The sequence below is a fragment of the Mesocricetus auratus genome, unplaced genomic scaffold (assembly GCF_017639785.1).
Source record: "Mesocricetus auratus isolate SY011 unplaced genomic scaffold, BCM_Maur_2.0 Super-Scaffold_100013, whole genome shotgun sequence".
Classification (NCBI taxonomy): domain Eukaryota; kingdom Metazoa; phylum Chordata; class Mammalia; order Rodentia; family Cricetidae; genus Mesocricetus; species Mesocricetus auratus.
The window spans coordinates 41,130,442-41,145,951 of record NW_024429196.1 but is presented as its reverse complement, the minus strand read 5'-3'; the positions used below and the strand labels follow the sequence as shown (position 1 = coordinate 41,145,951).

Here is a 15,510-nt window from a genome sequence, read left to right as displayed (position 1 = left end):
GTGACTCAAAATGGACATATTTATGGTACAATTTGATGATTTTACCCATAATATATATTATATAAGACAACACATCAAACTAACATGTATTTACACCTCACATAATTTCTACTTTTTCTGGAGAGAATACAAAAGTATCCACTTTTGAATATTTTTGGATAATGTGATACTATTGGTTATAGTTATATTGTTGTTTTAGCTGCAGATTAGTTTTGTATAACTGAAACTTTTTGCCTTGAGTAACATTTTCCTATTATCATTTTCATAGTTTGATGCCGTATACATGGGCAATACAATGTAATGATACTATCATGTGCTTTTGAAGCCAGTCCAGGTCTAGTCATGCCTCACAGGTGGCCCTTACCCACAGGCCTGGTCGCAGTAGTGAGGAGGCAGGGACTGCTCCTCAGCCAGCCCATAGCTGGGGTGGCAAAAACTGAGCTTGGCTTCTTTGATGTACATTTCCACCTTGATGGGCTGGCTCTCCACCTGCTCCTGGGGCACGCAGTGACTGAGCAGCCAGCTTAGGAGGTTCTTTCGAGTTGGGTTGGGCCCCAGATTAAGTTTGGTGCGGCCTGACTGGCCCTGGCGCCAAAGCAGGCTCACATCAGTAGTGGTCTGGATCTCCATCACAGCCTCCTGTACCATCATAGAATGCATCAGCAGGCTGACTAGAGAGAGCTGCAGCTCAGAGGGTACTGTTGTGAGCAGGCGCCATGCAGGCCCTGAGTGAAGGCCACATCCTCTGGGACCAGGTCCACAAGCCTCTCTGGGTCAAGGTAAATCCACTCAATCATAACCAGCTCACACACCAGCTGAATGCCTTCCTCCATGGTAGTCCTAGGCCATTAGGAAACAGCTTGGCAAACACCTTCCCCACATTTCTGTTCCTCTAGTACTTAGTGCCAAGTTGAGTGGTTCCCCCCATAGAGGGGTGTGCATGTCCCCAGCCACACAGTTCATGTGAGCCACAAGTGGCCATCTGCTGTGAATCTCGGGTGCTTTTTAATGGCCCTCTAGTTAAACCCCTTGAGTTGGAGCATAAGGCCATGCTGAGTAGGTGGCCACATCATGGTCCCCACCCCTCTGCTTCCACATGGGCCCCAAAGCACTACATACAGGCCATCTTGAAAGTTTCACTTTTTCAATGCAACACTTACATAGTATTTTAGGTATAGGCCACACTTCAATGGAACTTTACTGGGTATTTGACACTTTAGGGCTAGTCTTCCTATTTTAAAGGCTTAACACTGTTAACTTTTCTAATGCAGCATTTTTACTTTATATTTTATTTAGAGCTTATATGACACTTTGGTTTTGGGGAGGGGAGAGCCCCCTTTTGTAAAGACTTTGCTTTGGAAACCCCATCTCCATTTTCTTTTAGCTACGCCCTTCCCTTCTGAAGCACCTTCCAGTTCGGTCTGGTGTCCCTGGTTGCACATATGGCCCCTGGCCAATGTAGATATGGATTTAATGGAGGGGCGAGATGGGCCTCCCTGGAGCTTCTGCCTTCAAGAGTTCCTATTAAATGGCTGGTTCATTAAAAAAAATCCGCATTAGGTTACTCCAATGACATTCATGCCACTATTGCACACATAGGCATGTCTTTCCAGGCCAATTATTATTGTATCTTACTGGATTTACAGCTGAGTATAGTTGATGATTACTTTTTCCTCCAGCAGATTGCATAGTACCTTCTATCATTATGAAAGCTAATCAGTAGGGATTAGATTTCTTTCACTACCATCTGAATTCCTCATGTTGTACAATTCAAATATGTGATGTATTTAGCAATAGGATCTTAATGTCAAGTTATGGGAGGCAACCCAGAGCATTAGCAATAATAGCCTGTACTGATTGAGTCTTTATGAAAACTCACTGGCCAACACTACAAAAAAGAAATCATTCCTGATTGAGCTTTTTTATTTGTTAGTCTCTTGTGTCTAGGAAAGACATTGCTTCTCTTAGAGAGTAGCTTTATTTTAACCTAAAAAATGTGTATGTGTGTTAGGGAGATTACAGGAGTAGGTTTCCATGAAACATTTTTGAAAGGTCATTAGTGTTATTTATCCCTCCTTGCATTCACTCCAATGGATATTCTTGAAGCAATTCAAGTGATACAGTTGGTAACTTTTATTGACGTATGCATAGTATTGCTAAAGTTAAAATGATAACAAAATATTAACTACTTTTAATTTTAATAATAAAGGTTTATTAAAATGCTAAAGAATATGTGTAAACCAAAATTATTTTTACATGATAAAGTTATAGTAGTTGCTTTTGTTTCTTGTTAATTAAATAACTTTTCTCCAGCCACTTTAAAATGCTTTATTAGTAGCTCTTCATAAGGTTGTTTCAATTAAATAGGCTTATTTTTTAGCATGGGTAGGCAACCTTTCATGTCCCAGAACCAAGACAATGTGTCTCTATCAACCTTCTGGAGTCAGACTTGCAGAATACTGTTGGAGTTCATAAACAGATACAGCAATGCTAGACAGGCAATACATGATCCATAATGCATTTAAAATCTCTGTGAAACAGTCCATTGTGAACAGTGAATAATAGTGAGTGTGAATCAGAATTGTTGGTGTACTGACAGCTAATGTAAGTCTTAAGACATGTTTGTTACTAAAGCTCCTGTCTCAGTGTTTTAAGGGAAAGTTGCATAGGGAGTTCTGAGTGACACTAAGAAGGCTTTGACTGAGTTCCCTGGATATATGTTTACTCTGTCTTTTGTGTGGCCTGCAAATCAGCATGCAGATGATGGGGAAGGCCACTGAATATTAAAAGGGAAGAAGATAATTTTAACCATAATTCATTGTAATATATAGAAAAAAATTCCCAAGAGGAAATAAGGTCTGAAGAAATTACAGGAAATATTAAACCCATGATTCTGTTTATGGTAGGAATGCTGACCAACAAATTCCAGCTGTTTCTCTATGTGTTATAGAAGTGTCACAAGCCTGTTTATAGTTACTGAGCGGGAGAATCTAGCCTGGATCTTGTAGAGCCTCATTGGTTTGGTTTAAGTCTATTCAGATTTGTCTAAAGATTATTTCCTGTAGGAATGAAATTCTCTATCAAAATTTTATTTCTAAAATTCCCATTACAGTATCTGCCCCTTCCCTGCCAGTAGTTTTCTTTCTATAATGTTAGTTTAGCTGTATATGTTTAATATACTTCCATACTATTCTAAATGCCTACAATATGTTCATTCAATTTTTCATAACAAGTTTATGAACTATGGGCTCTTACTTTTCAAACCAACACAAAAGCTAGAATATTATACACGAAAAATAATAATTTGTCTACCTCAAATTAAAAACAATTGGGGCTGGAGAGATGTTCAGTTGGTGAATGCTGTACAAGCAGAAGGACTAGAGATCAAATCTCCAGAACATATATAATAACTGGGCATTACCAAATGAGCCTGTAACCATGCCATTAGGAATTGTACAAAGGTATACCCTGGGAGATTACTAGCCAACCCAACTTATTTGAAACAATCGGTTTCAGATTTAGTATAGATTTTTTCTCAAGGTGATAAGATGGAGAGTGATAGGTTCTCTTCTGACCTTTGTATATACACACACACACACACACACACACACACACACAGAGTCATGCACATACCACAGACATACCATGAATGCATCAACATAACCACCCGCACTCCCACATTCCCCCCACACCACAACACAACTTAATTTTTTTCTACATGAAAAGTTAAGTAAGAAAAAAACAAGCTATAGTCTAGAAGTAAGTTGGAAAACCTATATTTTGCCAAAGGATCTTTGCTTTGATTATTCAAGTATTCTGATAAGTCCATAATATTCAAAGAAAAAGAAACAACACCCAAAATCTTGTGTTCATTAGGATACTATATTGAGTTCTCTTTCTATGGGAAATGAAGTTTATATAGCCATAGGGTATCACTCCATCTCTATTAGACTGAAAGAACTTTAACTCTGGTAGTAACAATACAGGTAAGAACATGGAGTTTGGTAGAAGTAGCAGTGAGAATGAAATCATTTAGAGAGCTGCTTGGGCAAAGATAACAGAGTAAAAGTTGTCTCTGATGCAACAGTTCTACTTCATTGCATGCACCCTAGGGAAGTAAACACATGTTTAAAAGAAATGGAATATTTACACAGAAGTACTATGAATAATGGAAACGTACAGGAGAGAAGGGATCATTGATAGTAGAAACATGAGTAGTATTAGTATTCAGAAGGATGAGGCAGGATGATTTTGAAGTTCCAGCTAGACTTTGCTAGTGAGACCTTCTCTTACAAACAGACATGCCAACTGTGCCAGTAACTTTTCTATTGCAGTGGTAAAACATGACCAAGACAAATTATTGAAGGACAGGTTTATGTGGTTTGTGGTTACAGAAAGATAAAAGTCTATTGTAGCTGGGAAGCTTGGCAGCTAGCATCAAGCATGATGGCTGATAGGTCACATCTTGAACTCTGAGCAAGAAGCAAAGAGCACAAACTGGGAATGGTGGGACTCTTTAAACTCTCAAAACCTACCTCCAGGGATATAGTTCCTCCAATAAGACCATATCTCCTAAACTTCTCCAAACAGTGTCACCATTGGGGACTAAGTATTCAAATGCCTGAGACTCCTGGTACATCATCTCATTCAAACCATTACATTCTGCTTCCTAGTCCCCATATGTCTGATGGCCATCTCATAATGTAAGATACATTTAGTCTAACTTTAAAACTCTGCATAGTCATTCACAGTAAGTACCCTGTTTAAAATACAGAGACCAAAGTTACTTCCGAGAATCCAGGCAATGTCTTTATTTTAAGCCCCTGTAAAGTAAAAAAGCAAATTATATACTTTCAACATAGTATGACAGAGAATATACATTACTACTCCAAACTGGAGGAATGGGACATAGTGAGGAAATACTGTACACTGAAACAAGACCAAAAGCCAGCAGGGTAAATGCCAAATCATCTAGCTCTATGCTCAATGTCTCAGACCAAGTATTAAGATACCAGAGACTATAGGTACATTATGTTCAAACTACATAACCAAACTAAAAAATATTGTAGGATATTCAAACAAGAATATCTTCACTGGACAAAATAAATGAGCCACATATCCGTGTTTGACAAGCTGGATAGACAAATTAACATCACAAATAAGGAGAGAAATTATAGTACAAAATATACAAACACAAAGTGTGTTACTTTTGCTACTTAGGAGTTCAATGGAAAAATATGTGTCTATTATAAATCTAGTAAAATGAAGAGATACACACATGCATTAAAATGCTATTTGCTTAATTAGAGAGATGTAATATAAAAATCTAGCATTGAATAGACAGATGAACAGACATAATATAAAACTCTACTCTGAGTAGGTAAATAAAAATTTGTAATAATATAGTATGAATAGAGATGTAAAGATGTAATCAAAATATTATGGTATAAATATAGATACAGAGATACAATATAAGTACTATAGCATCAATAGCGAGATATACAAATGTAATATAAATATTATAGCATAAATAGACACTCTTATTAAGTGGGTCTTTAGTCCAAGTGAACAGATGTTGATTATCATGAAGATATATTTATGACTATTACAACTTTAGGAATATCTTGCCATGCTGAGCATTATTGTGGTTCATAAACATCGTGACAGTACAACTATTAATTACATCTTCTCCTTGACACTTTGAATAGCAACTTCTGGTATTATGAAAGATAACTCTGAAGGAAAAAGCTTTTGGGTCAGATCTACCTTGATTCCTTCAGCTTTGAAGTACATGGTGTATTCAGCAATAGGGGACTATCTTTAACTTCTAGGAAACAATCTAGGTGTAGCAGCAATACTCTGTATTATCTTGGGAGCTCCTTGGACTCTTCTGGCAACAATTAAAAGATTCTCATACCTGATACTGGAGTTTTGCTAGATAGTCTATAGCTCCTGGGGGCAACATTATTAGCCCAAGTGGCATGACTTCATTTAAACTGTATACATTTGTGCATATACTTATATGCATTATAGTTAATTTTAGGTAAATATAAATTAATATGATTTCTTATGACTTGGTGTTATTTATTCCTTCTAGTCTTTAATTCTCTATTGACTTCCATTCCTTCTCTGTAATTTAAGACTTCCATTTATATCTTAATGTTACCTCTCTCCTGGTATTGTCCTCTTTAATCTTCACTCCAATCTCATGGTCACCCTTTGCTATCTTGGTCACTGTAAGTTTTCCAGGTTTTATTTTCACATCTTAAGATTTGTATCTAAGAACTACAGATGAGAGAGAACATGTAACTTTTGTTTATGTGTTTGCATTCACTCACTCAATATGATCTTTATTGAACCTGTGATCTGAAAATTTCATAATTTCATTTTTTCTATACAGCTGAATAGTATGTGTATATGTGCCACATATTCATTATCCTTTCATTAGTTTAAGGGTTTAGGGTTGTTTCCATTTGATAACTGTAGTATGTCAAGTCTTATTCAGAAATACCTTTCCTACACCTATGTCCTATAGAATATTGCCTATGTTTTCTGTCTGTTAATGAATTTTAGGTTTCACATTGAAGTTTTTGATCCATTTGGAATTAATGTTTATGCAAGGTTGTAGATACTAATTTTATTTTTCTTCATGTGGATGTACTGTTTTATTGATTATGCTATCTTTTTTTCCAGTAAATATTTTTGAAATACTTGTTAAATATCAGATGACTATGGTAACGTGTTCATGTGTTTGTGTCTTTTGTTTTATTCTGCTGGATTTCATGCTTGTTTTTGACAGTAGCATACTGTCCTTGTTACTACAGCTCTGTAATGTATCTTGAAATCTGAAATAGTAATCCCTTTAGCATTTTCTTTTCTTTTGCTCAGGCTATATAAGATCTTCTGTGGTTCCAAATAGATTTGGGATGATGTTGTCTTTGGGTTTCTCATATATAGCTTTTATTATGTTCAGGTATGTTTGCTTTGGTATTTCTGTCTCTAGGACTTTTATCATGAACATATGTTGGGTTTTGTCAAAGCCTTTTACTTAATCTATTGATTCTTGTCTTTACATTCAATTATATGCTTTACTATATTGATTAACATACATATGTTGAACTGTCCTTTCATCTCTGGAATAAAGCTAACTTTATTATGGTGGATGGTATATTTTATTTATATCAGGTATTTTACTGAATATTTTTATGTCTATGTTCATCAAGATTATTGGTCTTCAGTTTTCTTTTTCTGCTGTCTTTACTTCATTTCAATATTAAAGTAATATTGGCATCAATTAAATAGTCTCTCTCTCTCTCTCTCTCTCTCTCTCTCTCTCTCTCTCTCTCTCTCTCTCCTCTCCCTTTCTCTCTGAGTGTATTAGCTATAGTCCCAGTCCCTGAATGTTTGGTAGAATTCTGGTATGAATCCCTCTGGTCATGGCCTGTGTTTGCAAATCTTTTTATTACTGTTTCAATTTCCCTATTTTTATTGGTCTGTTTAGGTTTTTTATCTCCCTCTGGTTTACCTTTGATGGTTTTGATGAATCTAGAAACCTGACCATATCTTTAAGATTCTCAACATAATAGAGTGAAGGTTTTAAAGTATTTAATTATAACACTTTGCGTTTCTTTGGTCTTTGTTATAATGTATCCGTCCTCCTTTTTGAATCTGTTAATTTGGGTCATCTCTGTTTTTCTTTTCTATAGATGGCCTGAAGATTTGTGGTTCTTGTTTATCTTCTCAAACAACAGGCTTATTGGATTTTTTAATTCTTAGCATCATCTGTGTTTCTAGTTCATTATTTTTTTCTCTGATTTTTATTATTTTTTGACATCTACTAGATTTGGCTTTGTTTTATTCTTGTTTTTCCAAATTCTTGAGTTACATCACTAAATCATTTATTTGCGCCTTTTTTTGGTATTTTAATGTAGGCACTTAAAGCTATAAATTTCTTTCATAGGAATGCTTTTAATGTGTCCGGATGTTCTGCTGTGTTGTGTTTTCATTTTCATTTAGTCCCAGGATTCTTTTGCTTCTGTCTTGATTTCTTCTCTCATCCATTTGTCATTCAGTAATAAGTTGTTTAATCTTCATGAGTTTGTGTACTTAGTAGAGATTTGTTTGCTCTTGATTTTAAGTTTTATTGTATTTGTTAAGATTTTTTGTGTATTCCAGGATGTGCTCTATTTTAGAGAAGCTTCCATGGGCTACTGAGTAGTTTGTACACTCTCTGAAGTTTGGGTAGAATGTTCTGTAGATACATATCAGGTCTATTTGATGTATGATGTAATTTAATCCTAATGGTTCTCTATTTTTGTTAGATGACCTATCTATTGGAAAAGAAAGTGCAGTGCTGAAATTACTTACTATCAATGTGCTTGTTGTTAATTTGTGTCTTTTATTACAGAAGTTTGCTTTATGTGAAATTGAGTACTGCAAAGCATGGTGTATATGTGGTTACGATTGTAATGCATTTTGATAATCACTCTTTTGATTAATATGAAATGTCCTTTGTCTATTTTGGTTAATATGAAATGTCCTTTTTCTATTTTGATTAGTTTCTGTTTGAAAGCTATTTGTTTTCAATATTGGGATAACATGTTATTTTGAGTTCCTATTTGCTTGAAGTACTTTTTCCCCATGTTTTCTCCTTAAGGTTGGGCATACTTAAATTTAAGTTTCTCCTAAACAACAAAAGGTAGGTTTTTTTTTCTTATTCCAATAAGCTAGCTTATGCTTTTGTTTGGAACTTGAGGCCATTAGTATTTAAAATTATTAGTGAAAGTTACATTGAGCACAGTTATTTTATTGCTTTTCTTTTGTTTTTTGCTGTTTGTGTTTTTAGTTCTACTTTGTGTTCCAGTAATTTTAATGCCACTTGTTTTGTGCTTATTTCCCCCTTCAATCTGAAGTATCACTTCTGTAGTACTTGTTTAGATAGATATAATTTCTTTTAGTCTGTTTGTATTATGCACAGTTTTTCTTTCTCTGTAATATATGGCAGGTGATTTTTCTGGGAACATTAATCTAGGTTGGCGTCAGTTAGAACTATAAGAACATTGTTCGTAACTCTTTAGGCTTTACAATTCTCATTGTAATTGGTTTTCCTCTCTCTCTTTCTCTGTCTCTCAGAATTTAAGTTTTTACACATGTTACTCTCAGTTCCCTCTCCCCTCCTCCGACCCCCCAATCCTCCCTACCCCCCACCTCACTCCATCCCCACTCTGCTCCTCAAGGAGGGTAAGGGCTTCCATGAGAGATTTTCAGAGTTGGTTAGGGCCTAGGCCCTCCCCTATGTGTCCAGGCTGAGAGAGCATCCCTCCATGTGGAATAGGCTCCTCGAGTCTGTTTATATGCCAGGAACAAATACTGATCTACCCTCCAAGGTCCCATAGATTGCCAAGGCCTCTTCTCTGACACCCAGGTTCAGGGTGGAGGGGGCAGGTGTCTGGATCAGTCCCAAGCTGGCCTCTCAGTCATCAGTCTGGGATCCATCCATTCTCCCTTGTTTAGGTTAGCTGCCTCTGTAGGTTTCGCCAGCCTGGTCTTGATTCCTTTGTTCATCACTCTTCTTTGCAACTGGCTCCCAGGAATTCAGTTTGATTTTCAGCTGTGGGTGTCTGCCTCTGCTTCCATCAACCACTGAATGAGGGTTCTTTGATGGCATATGAGGTCGTCATCAATCTCATTATCAGGGGAGGGCATTTAAGGCAGGCTTAATGCCAGTTGGTGTCATTCTTGTAGATCTGTGAAGATCTCATTAGTGCCAGATCTCTCATCCAACTTATAATGGCTCCCTCTATTATGGTATCTCTGGGGTTCTTCTCCTTTATCTCTGCCTGTAATTTGAAGATTCAGTCTTCTTATGATATCCCACAGCTCTTGAACATTTTTTTTCTGTGTTTATTTTTTATTTTTTATAGTCATTGATTTTGTATGGTATAAAACCTCTACTTCATCTTTGAGCCGTGATATTCTATCTTCTGTTGATCCATTCTTCTAAATTCTTTTAAAATGTGACCTGGAAATGTGGGCTTATTTTGTTGGTGGTGTGTCTCATATGAGTTTCTAGACTTCTTGGGATATGATGTACCAACAAGGCCTGGATTTGGGGGATTATTAGGGCAGACGTGGTTCCAGGGAATTACAATTGAATCTCACACAGATGTGTGACAATAGATGGGTCTAGACACTAGAAGTATGCATGTGAGCTAGGTTCAGCAAATTTACTAGACTACACCTCAGCATATGTTGTGTGCTCAAGGCTAGACCTGGATGTTTTATATGATAGGGGTAGACTAGTATCAGGAGGACTGATCAGTATGGGCAGGTTTAAAGGGGCCTGGGGCCTGGAGAAAAGTGAAGACAAGACTGATCAAACAGAGTTTGCACAAACAATGCACAACTATCTCTAAGTCTGGAGATTGGAGGAGGGTGCAGGTAAACAAGGGTTCAGAGCATTTACTAAATTGTAGTTAGGCACAGAATGTTGAATTCGGGCAATCTGGAAGTTAGATGTGGTATGGGCAACTGGATTGGAAAAGGAGGGGAATGAGACTAAACTTGGCCTACCTGGTTCTCTAGGACATGTGGTTGTTACAAGGTCCTTGGTAGGAAGCAGAGCTGGGGTACTGTGAGCCTTCAAAGGGTGGGAGAAGTATGAGAGTATTGTCTGACATAGATGATCATGTTTACAAGAATAGGGAAACTGGAATGAGGGAAGAAGGGAGAATATAGGTTAGCTTTCTTAGATCTAAGCCCCTTGTAGGGTCCTTGGAAGCAGGCTGGGGTCTGCCAAAGGAGAAGAGACAGACTGAGAGGAGGGGTTTTATGGCCAGTGGTACCAGGACTAGGGAGACCTGAGTGGAAGAGAAGGAAAGAGTGCCTTTTCTATGTCATTTTATTGTTGACATTTATTAACTTTCCATGTTATAATGTTCATTTATTTTTTCTAATATATTACCAAATAATTTAGCAAATATTGATAGAATATTTTCTGTTAAGATATTTTATATCTTAAAAAAGTGACATAAAGTTGGTGTGATGACTCAGCAAAAAAGCATTTGTCTTGTAAACCTGACAACCTACATTATGTTCTTGTGACACAAGCCTGGTGTCTAAGTCTGAACCCGGCAACTCACTTAAAGGTAGAAGGAAAGAATTAGCTCAACAAAGTTTTCCTCAGATTTCCACATGTATACTCCCTACTCAGTGATTATAATAATAATAATACTTTAAAATAAGAAGCAAGAGGGCCTTAATTTTATACTTGTTACAGTCTCTGTTCTATTTTATTTTAAAATGATTTCCATACAATATGCTTTGATTGTATTTTCTTCTTCCTTGAATACTCCCAGATATACCCTATAACCCTCTTCCCTATTCACCAAACTTCATGTCATCCCCTCCTGCTTGTACTCTCTCTCTCACTCTCTCTGTCTCTCTGTCTCTGTCTGTCTCTGTCTCTCTCTTTCTCTCTCTCCCTCCCTCCCTTCCTCCCTTCCTCTCTCTCTCTCTCTCCTCTCCAACAACAACAACTCCAAACTCCAAAACCAAACAAAAGGGGGAGAAAGGAGCAGTGTCAAATTTGTGCTGGTCAACTACTCATCCATTGAAGAAAACTCTCTTATTTTCCTTCTCCCAGCAGGTATCAACTGAAAATAGTTTCTTGGCTGGTGGTGGGAATTTGTTGTCTGGCTTTAACTTGTATAGATAGTATACAGGTATCTGACTCCAAATGGCACATTGCTATATTCATAGATCAGGGTGTCACTCACCCTTCATCATAGAAGCTTCCTCTTGCAGTAGATGGTAATTATCACAAAGACCCACAATTAGACAGTGTGCAGAAAGTGAGAGATTTTAGAAAATTCAGCATTCAACTGGATGTCTTATCAAACATTCCCTCCAGACTAAGGGATCTATGAAGAAGAAACAGCAGCAAAAAAAGTCTAAATGCCAGAGATGGTGCAGAACTGTTTCAATGAAAGTTTTCCAAGTACAACAAGGATGATGCTGTTATCAATTCATAGAAATTTTACTTTTTGTTAAGGAGAACTATGAAAAAATAGAAAGATTGTCTTTGAGTACCTTACAAATTCTTTCAGGCAGAAAGGGACGAGGTAACATTTCTTTGGTTTCATACTGTTGTTAAACATTCTGAAGCCAGAAGGCTGTGGGTAGAGGTTCAGAGTCCTCATCTAGCTATGAATTCACATGGGCATAACATACTGTCATAACTTCTAAGGTCTGGGTAGAAACATGCAGGCTTCATCAAACTGTGACTCAACACAAGGTCAGCATACACACTCTCATTGCTTGTAAGAGCTGAGACTTTGACCTTATACTTAACTCTTGAGACGAGATGAAAAAGAACTTTTAAGCTCTTTGGCCTCTCTGCATCAGTGTTTGTTGGTACCTCTTTAGATTGTTTCTAAGTGTCCTGGAAAAGCCTGATTTATTGTTTCCTGCTCAGCTTGACTTTCTGATTCACTCTTCCCTATGATGGAGCTCCAAGCATAATGATGACCAAGTGGGATTCCTGAATATAGTCATCATTAAATCCCTAGAGGCCTCAGTACAAATATGTTTTATACAGAAAGGCATAAACAAATGATAACAAACAATAACAACAAAAAGACAAAAATGTATTTTAAAAGTTTCAGAAATTTAAATTTTTGTGATCATAAGATACCTGACAGATAAGCAGTTCTAGATTGAGCTACTGTCAAAATCCCTAACATTCTAATGTTGATCTGCAGTTATAGGAGATTTTATTGTTACATTTACTTTAAATGCAAGTGGAATTGCTATCAATAAATGTCATTTGTTGCTTATTTATCACAAACTGCTTTAAGTAATTTATAGCTATTATACTTTTCCTAAAATACACTATTTGGGATGCAGAGAGGTTGAAGAGTTGACTTGGGTGATGTTAGTATTAAAATCTAGTCTTGTCTCAGTAAATGTTAGTGATTGTTTCTGTCTTCTAGATATGTCAGCATTCTGCTTTGAGATGAACCTTGGTCTAGAAAGCCAACTTGAATTTGAACCTCAATAATGCTTCCATTTTTTAATCCTCAAAATGCAAGAAAATGAATCAGTTCAGATTTGTTGCCTCAAAGACAGACATTCTGAAGCTCCAGGGTTGATAATAGCTAGAAATAAAACAGGAATGCCCAGGTCCAGGCAACTAATCAATACAAAGTGCCTTCTTTTTCCTCTGCAATTCTGGAAACATGTGTTAATTCCATTGCTGATAGCTTCAGGTTGGAGCCATAGGCTACACTTTGGATTATCACCAATGTTCCCATTGCAAAAAACAAAGACAAAAATATTTAGGGTCCCACAGGATGAGAGCTTTGAGACTTTTGATCCACAGCCATAGAACTGGGAGGAAGCACTCTACTAGCCTTGGTGGCTGCTCTGACAGCAGGAACACTCAAGTCACATTCTATACATAATTTTCTCCAAACTCTCATAGGAAAGGAAGTCAAAGAAGTTTTTATCACTATTAGTTACTTTGAAATATGGCCACATAGGAGAAGAGCTTGTGTCACTAATTGAGCTCTCTAACAGTGAGCACTATTATATCATCATGATGGTATGAGGAATAGAAATAATAGGGACAGAGTTTTCTTCTGGTGCCTGGTGCACAAACACAAATGCAGCATTGGGATGCTGGTCTCCAGCTGTCTCATGCAGTCTCTGAGACTGGAGCTCAGCTGCACGCTACTCACTGAATTGTGCTGCTAGGAGCCATGCAGAACGACAGCTAACACTTGGTTTTAGATCTAGGATAGAATTTATGTGTGTTCAAAGATTACCTTTTCTTTTGTAGTTTCGTTACTTCATTTCATTCTTCCGTCATTCCAACCTTGCCAAGATGCAAAGATACTGGGTTTGCTTGCCAATTATATTCTTAGCTCTGAGGATGTGGTAGCTAATCAGGAATGTATGCCTTTCTTGTGAAAGCAGGTTGTGGGTCTCAAGGAAATGGTTAAATAGATTTGATTTTACTGATGTATTGGAAGGAGGAAGATTGAAGATAGTAAGGTTTTCTCCAGAATAGCAAATACTCTTAATCCAGGAGCGATTTCTCTAACCCTGAGATGATAGGTTCTAAACCAAATGTTATCACTATCCAATGTGAAGCAACAAAGGTTAAGACCGTGATACAGTAGTAATTCGTCATGGGAAGGGTGCTTCCCCAAACAACTATACATGCTGAAATAAGTGAGCAAAAGGAAGAAGTACCAAGTCTAGCAGGGTGCAATGTTTTACAAAAGGGAAGCAAATTCTAGTCAATATGGGTAAAAGAAAGGTTGAGTCTCAAAATGAGAGTATGATGTTTCCTGCAGAGATGTCAAGGTCATGAAAATGAGCATGTTGGTTAGCTTTGTGATTCCATGCTAAAATATCTAGAAAATGTTTTCCTCCTGATACATGACTTTAGATATTTTAGTGCATACCTGATTGGTTTTGCCACATTTAGACCCGCAGTAAGGGAGCACACTGTGGATGGGTTGGTTGGAGAAATCTGTTCAGCTCATGGAAGCTAGTAAACAGAATGAGACAGGACTGGGCTGAGGTACTAATGTTCTTCCTCCCACTAGACTTAGCCATTTAATGGTTCCCTTCCCCCAGTAAAAGCCAGTCTGAAAACCAAAGTTTCAGCACATGAGCCTTTGGAGATCATTTGTCTACATAATAGGAGTGAGTTAGTAACAAGAAGGAATACTTGGTCTAGCAAAATAATACAAGATAAAGAACTAACCAAAGAGGTACTAAGGGCATTATGGTAAATATCACAGAGCACATGGGTAGGGTAGTTAAAACTGTAAATACTTTGTGAGGACTCTAAAAAGAAGAGTTGCTTTCACATGTGGCAGCTTTAGACAAATGGAGACTGTAAGAAAGGACATTAGTGCCTAAATCAGGTTTTATCACTACTTTCAAGCAGTAATAAACTAGATAAAGATATCCTACTTATAACATAAATGGTGCTGTCTGTTCAGAATACTAATTCCTGACATCAAGTGGATTTGACACAATTTGAGTACTAATAGTTGAGATAAATTAATTCCCAGTTAAGGTTGCAGTGTTTGAGTTCGAACCCTGTCTCGTAAAAACCAAAAAAAAAAAAAAGGTGCAGTGTTTGAGGCATTTAGGGTCCCAGCCCCACCCACACCCACACAATGTCCACAGCTTTGACTTGAGATACCACCTATGCCCCAGTTGTCTTTCTAAAATGCATAGGCTGCCTTCTATAACATGAAATAGAGCTCGCTTTTGCCCACAACATGAAGTAAACCCCCTTTTTTGCCCACTAATGAAGTTTGTATATATATATACATATATATATATATATATTAAATCTTCACGTGTTTCCCCAAGTTTCCTCTAGTTAGCCTGACTCCTTGAGATGTTAATACACATTTTATGTGTAGGTCTTTTGGATCTTTTGCATGGTCCACTGTTGATAAACCATTTGTCATGAAAATTTATCAG

General features: G+C 37.1%; 1 protein-coding gene and 1 pseudogene across 2 annotated transcripts in view; one reads left to right on the top strand and one right to left on the bottom strand.

Moving 5' to 3' along the window:
- Sugct (succinyl-CoA:glutarate-CoA transferase) overlaps positions 1-15,510 on the top strand; it is a 683,098-nt gene that overhangs the window by 301,432 nt on the left and 366,156 nt on the right. The window lies entirely within an intron of this gene.
- On the bottom strand, positions 337-4,639 carry LOC106021265 (annotated as a pseudogene).